The sequence below is a fragment of the Hemitrygon akajei genome, chromosome 21, assembly GCF_048418815.1.
Source record: "Hemitrygon akajei chromosome 21, sHemAka1.3, whole genome shotgun sequence".
NCBI classification, from domain to species: domain Eukaryota; kingdom Metazoa; phylum Chordata; class Chondrichthyes; order Myliobatiformes; family Dasyatidae; genus Hemitrygon; species Hemitrygon akajei.
Window position 1 is genome coordinate 68,550,144 of NC_133144.1, and position 6,470 is coordinate 68,556,613.

Sequence of the window (6,470 nt, forward strand, 5' to 3'; positions counted from 1 at the left end):
AGAATGTACTTGCTACGTCATTGTGAGGTACTGAAGCTGCAGTGGACACCCCACAGAGGACAGCAAACGTAACCAAGAGGGCTGCCGGGGTCTCCTTCCCCCCACTATTGGTGACATATACCGGGAGTATTGAAGACAAAGAGCCCAAAGCATTGTTGAGGATCTCTACCACCCATCCCACAATCTCTGTGACCCCCACCACCCATCCCACAATCTCTGTGACCCCCACCACCCATCCCACAATCTGTGACCCACTACCACCCATCCCACAATCTCTGTGACCCCCACCACCCATCCCACAATCTGTGACCCACTACCACCCATCCCACAATCTCTGTGACCCACTACCACCCATCCCACAATCTCTGTGACCCACTACCACCCATCCCACAATCTGTGATCCACTACCACCCATCCCACAATCTCTGTGACCCACTACCACCCATCCCACAATCTGTGACCCACTACCACCCATCCCACAATCTGTGACCCACTACCACCCATCCCACAATCTCTGTGACCCACTACCACCCATCCCACAATCTGTGATCCACTACCACCCATCCCACAATCTCTGTGACCCCCACCACCCATCCCACAATCTCTGTGACCCACTACCACCCATCCCACAATCTCTGTGACCCCCACCACCTATCCCACAATCCCTGTGACCCCCACCACCATCCCACAATCTCTGTGTCCCCCACCACCCATCCCACAATCTCTGTGACCCCCACCACCCATCCCACAATCTCTGTGACCCCCACCACCATCCCACAATCTCTGTGACCCCCACCACCATCCCACAATCTCTGTGTCCCCCACCACCCATCACACAATCTCTGTGACCCACTACCACCCATCCCACAATCTGTGACCCCCACCACCCATCCCCAATCTCTGTGACCCCCACCACCCATCCCACAATCTCTGTGACCCACTACCACCCATCCCACAATCTCTGTGACCCCCACCACCCATCCCACAATCTCTGTAACTCACTACCATCAGGAAGGAGGAACAGGTGTATCAGGACTAGGATGGCCCGACTGGGTAACAGCTTCTTCCTTGCCACCACAGAGGTCTCGTCAGTAGGACAGCGAGCCGTTTGCTCTACTGTTTACATATACTGCACTTTACTACATGTTTTGTATGGTTGTATATGTGTACAGTCAGATGACAATGAACTTGAACCATCATGACTGATCTATTAACCCTCTCAGCTCCATTCTCGTGCCGTCTCCCCGTAACCCTTGATGCCCTAACAGTCACCGCTCTAAATATACCCAGTGGCTTGGCTGCCACAGCTGTCTGTGGCAATGAATTCCACAGCTTCACCACGCTCCGGCTAATGAAATTCCTCCTCATCTGCCTTCTAAATAGACATCACTCTATCCTTCTGGTCCTGACTCCCTCACTACAGGAAACATCTCCATATTCACTTTATCTAGGCTTTTCAATATTTGATTGGTTTCAATGAGATCCCTCCCTCATTTTTCTAAACTCCAGCGAGTACAGGCCCAGAGCCATCAAATGCTCTTCACATGTTAACCCTTTCGTTCCCAGGAGCATTCTCATGTATCTCATTTGGACCCTATACAATGCCAACACATCTTTTCCTAGATGTGGGCCCAAGACTGTTCACAATACTCAAAGTGCAGTCTGACCAATGCCTTATAAAGCCTCAGTATCACATCCTTGCTGTTGTATTCTAGTCCATAAGATTATAAGATACAGGAGCAGAATGAGGCCATTCGGCCCATCAAGTCTGCTCTACCATTTCATCACGGCTGATCCATTTTGCCGCTCAGCCCCAATCTCCTGCTTTCTCCCCGTATTCCCTCATGCCCTGACCAATCAAGAATCTATCAACCTCTGCCTTAAATATACCCAGTGATTTGGCCTCCACAGCTGCCTGTGGGAACAAATTCCACAGATTCACCACTCTCTGGCTAAAGAAATTCATCCTCCTCTCCATTCTAAAAGGATACCCCTCTATTCTGAGTCTGCGTCCTCTGGTCCTAGACTCGCCCACCATAGGAAATATCCTCTCCACATCCACTTTATCAAGTCCTTTCACCATTCGATAGGCTTCAATTATGTCACCCCTCATTCTTCTGAATTCCAGTAAATACAACCCCAGAGCCATCAAACACTCTTCATATGACAAGCCATTCAATCCTGGAATCATTTTCATGGATCTGCTTTGAACCCTCTCCAGTTTCAGCACATCCTTTCTAAGATAAGGGGCCTAAAACTGCTCACAAAACTCACAGGCCTCCCCAGTGCTTTATAAAGCCGCAACCTTACATCCTTGCTTTTATATTCTAGTCCTCTTGAAATGAATGCTAACATTACATTTGCCTTCCTCACCACAGACTCAACCTGCAAATTAACCTTTAGGGAATCCTGCACAAAACTCCCAAGTCCCTTTGCAGTTCAGATTTTTGTATTTTCTCTCCATTTAGAAAACAGTCAACCCTTTCATTTCTTCTGCCAAAGTGCATGACCATATACTTCCTGACACTGTATTCCATTTGTCATTTCTTTGCCCATTCTCCTAACCTTGCAGCTCCCCTGCTTCCCCAACACCAGTCAAGTCTCTCTTTATTCCCATTCTGCCTCCTGCCAATCAGCCAATGCTCTATCCACTCTAGTATCTTTCTTGTAATACCATGGGCTGTTGACTTGTTAAGTAGCCTCAGGAGAGGCAGTTTGTTAGGCCTCCTGAAAATCTAACAGCACAACACCCATCGATTCTCCTTTGTCTATCCTGCTTATTATTTCTTAAAAATTCCATGATTTGTCAGGCACGATTTTCCCTTGTTTACTATGACCTATTTTGTCATGCACTTCCAAGTACCCTTGACTCCAACATCTTCCACTGATGTTCTGATCACTGTGATCAGACTAACTGGTCTATAATTTCCTTTCTTCTGGCTCTCTCCCTTGAAGAGTCAAGTGACATTTGCAATTTTTCATTTTCCCAGAACCATGCCAGAATTAATTGATTTGTGAATGATCAAGTACTAATGCCTGTACTGTCTCTTCAGCCACCTCTTTTAAAACCCTGGGGTGTAGTCCTTCTGGTCCTGGAGACTTGTCTACCTTCAGACCTTTCAGCTTACTAAGCATCTTTTCCCTAAAAATGGCAACTTCACTCACTTCTGACCCCTGACATTCTCAAACACCCACCATACTACTAGTGTCTCCCACAGTGAAGACTGATGCAAAATACTTATTTAGTTTGTCTGCCATTACCCTGTCCCCCCATTACTACCTCTCCAGCATCATTCTTCAGCGGTCCAATATAGAACAATAGAACTCTACAGCACAGTATAGGCCCTTCAGCCCTCCATGTTGTGCTGATCCATGTATAATACCTGCTCGTTTCTCTTTTACATTTTATATGTCTGAAGAAACTTTTGGTATCCTCTTTAATTTTATTGTCTGGTTTACCTTTGTATTCCATCTTTACCTTAATGACCTTTTTAGTTGCCTTCTGTTTTTAAAATCTTCCCAATTGTCTTGACTTCCCACTAATTTTGCTCGATTCTATGTCCCTCTTGGTTTTTATGTTGACTTTGACTCCTCGTCCGCCACGGTTATGGCATCCTGCCTTTAGAATACCGCTTCCTCTTGGGATGTATCTATCCTGCACATTCCAAATTTCTCCCAGAAATTTCGGCCATTGCTGCTCCGTCATCATCCCTGCCAGTGCTGCTTTCCAATCAATTTTGTCCAACTCCCCTCTCACGCCTCTGTAACTCCCGTTACTCCACCGTAATACTGATACACCTGACTTGAGATTCTCCTTCACAAATTTCAGGGTGAATTCTATTCTTATTATCACCTGAACCCTAAGGGTCCTTTACCTTAAGCTTTCTAATCAGTTTGGTTCATTGCACAACACCCGGTCCAGAATAGCAGATCCCTGAGTGTGCAAGAAATACCCTCTTGGATTCAGCACATTGGGAAGCTGATTTTCCCAATCTCCCTGCATATTGAAATCTCTCATGACCATCATAACATTGCCCTTTGACAGGCATTTCCTATCTCCTGTTGGAACTTGTAGACCACATCCTTACTGTTTGGTGGTCTGTGTACAACTCCCTTCAAGTTCCTTAGCTCTACCCACAATGATTCAACACCTTCTGATCCTATGTCACCTCCTTCTAATGATTTGATTTCATATTTTACCAACAGAGCCATGCCGTCCCTCTGCCCACCTGCCTGTCTTTTTGATACAATGTGTATCCTTGGATGTTAAGCCCATAAGACATGGGAGCAGAATTTGGCCATTTGGCCCATTGACTCTGCTCTGACATTCAATCATGGCTGATCTTTTTTTTCCCTTCGTCAACCCCATTCTCCGGCCTTCTCACCGTAACCTTTGATGCCGTGTCCAATCAAAATCCTGTCAATCTCTGCCAACGACCTGGCCTCCACAGCTGCCTAAATTCACTGTCCTCTGGCTAAAGAAATTCCTCTGCATCTCTGTTTTACGCGGACGTCCTTCTGTCCTGAGGATGTGTCATCTTGTCCCCACCCCGACCGTGGGAAACCTCCTTTCCACATCTACTCAGTTTTAGCCTTTCAACATTTGAAAGATTTCAATGAGATTTCCCCCCCCCCCACATTTCCTTCTAAATTTCAAGGTTTCAAAGGTACATTTAATGTCAGAGAAATGTATACAATATACATCTGAAAATGCTTCTTCTTTGCAACCATCCACCGAAAACAGAGGAGTGCCCAAAGAATGAACGACAGTCAAACGTTAGAACCCCAAACTCCCCCAGCTCTCCCCTCCCACACATAAGCAGCAGCAAAGTAACGATACCCTCCCCCACCAGTAAAATAAAGCATCGGCACCCCCACCCCCCCCCCCCCCATCAAGCACTCAAGTGTGAACAAGGCAACAGCAAAGACACAGGCTTGCAGTACCCCAAAGACTCATTCAGCCGGTATTTGACATTCTGCAGGCTCTCTCTCCCTAACAAGGGAGAAAGAGGTGTCTCCGTTTCACAGCGAGAGGGGAGACATAAACAACTTGCTGGTTTACGATGTGAAAAGTCTGTTGCATCACTTTTTCCAAGCTGTGTGCCCAAAGAACTCGGGTCTCTGGGCACAGAGCCAGAGATCTTCTGTCTCCCATGATACACTGATTTCCTGCTGGGACACCGACCTTTGATCTGTCGTCTCCAGAGCCACGAGGTCCCAGACCTCCGAAGGTGAGTGAAGCCCTTCGGCTGCATCCTTGGCGTGGTGAATAACGGCCGGTTGTGAAACCCTGAGAGTGGGTCCCATTCCCACAAAGTGTGTAACTCCAGGTCAGGGTCTTCAAAAGAACCCTGAAAGGGAAAAATAGAGATATTAAAGATGGAAATAGAGCTGTTTCCAAAGATGGAAGCAAAGGAGTCGTCGTTTAGCACCATCTGCACCTTCTCCAGTGAGTACAGACCCAGAGCCATCAAAAGTTATTCGTATGATAGCCTTTTCATTCCTGGAATCATCCTTGTGAACCGCCTCTGGACCCTCTCCAATGCCAGCACATCTTTTCTTAGATGAGGATCCCAAAACTGTTGACAATACTCAAGGTGAGGCCTCACCAGTGTCTTATGAAGCCTCAGCATCACATCCCTGTATTCAGGATATCTTGAAATGAATGCTAACATGGCATTTGCCTTCCTCGCCACTGACTAAACCTGAAAGTTAACCTTTAGGTAGGGTATTGTGCACAAGGCCCTTTGCATCTCAGATTTTGGATTTTCACCCCATTTAGTAAATAGTCTGCACATTTATTTCTTCCTCCAAAGTGCATGACCATGCATTTTCCAACATTATATTTCATTTGCTACTTTCTTGCCCATTCTCCTAATCTGTCCAAGTCCTTCTGTAGCTTAACCTGCTTCCTCAGTCCTAGCTGCCCCTGCACCAATCTTCATATCATCTGCAAACTTTAACCATCTAAATAATTATAAAAAGAAACGGTCCCAACACCGACCCCTGCGGAACACCACTTATCACTGGCAGCCAACCAAACAATTCCCACTTGCTGCCTCCTACCAATGGCTAATGCTCTAACCATGTTAGCAACTGTCCTGTAATAAGCTCCCAGATATAATACTCTGTCAGCAATGATTCAGTGATGTCCACAATGTCATGCATGCCAATCTGTAGCTGTGCTACAATTTCATCTGTATACTGCTCCCGTTCATCTTCAGAAAACATCTTCAGTCCTATAGTCATCCTTTTTGATTTTCTCCACCATTTACATTACAACTCGCCTTGTTGATTGCAATTTTGCCCAATCATCAGGTTCTCCACTACACACTGCCGATGTTGGTAAAACAACTACCTTACCCTCATCCTCAGCACTCCAATTCTCATCCCCCTGCTCACTTAGCTTAAACCCACCCAAACCGCTCCAACAAATCTTCCCGGAAGGATATTGATTCCCTTCGGATTCA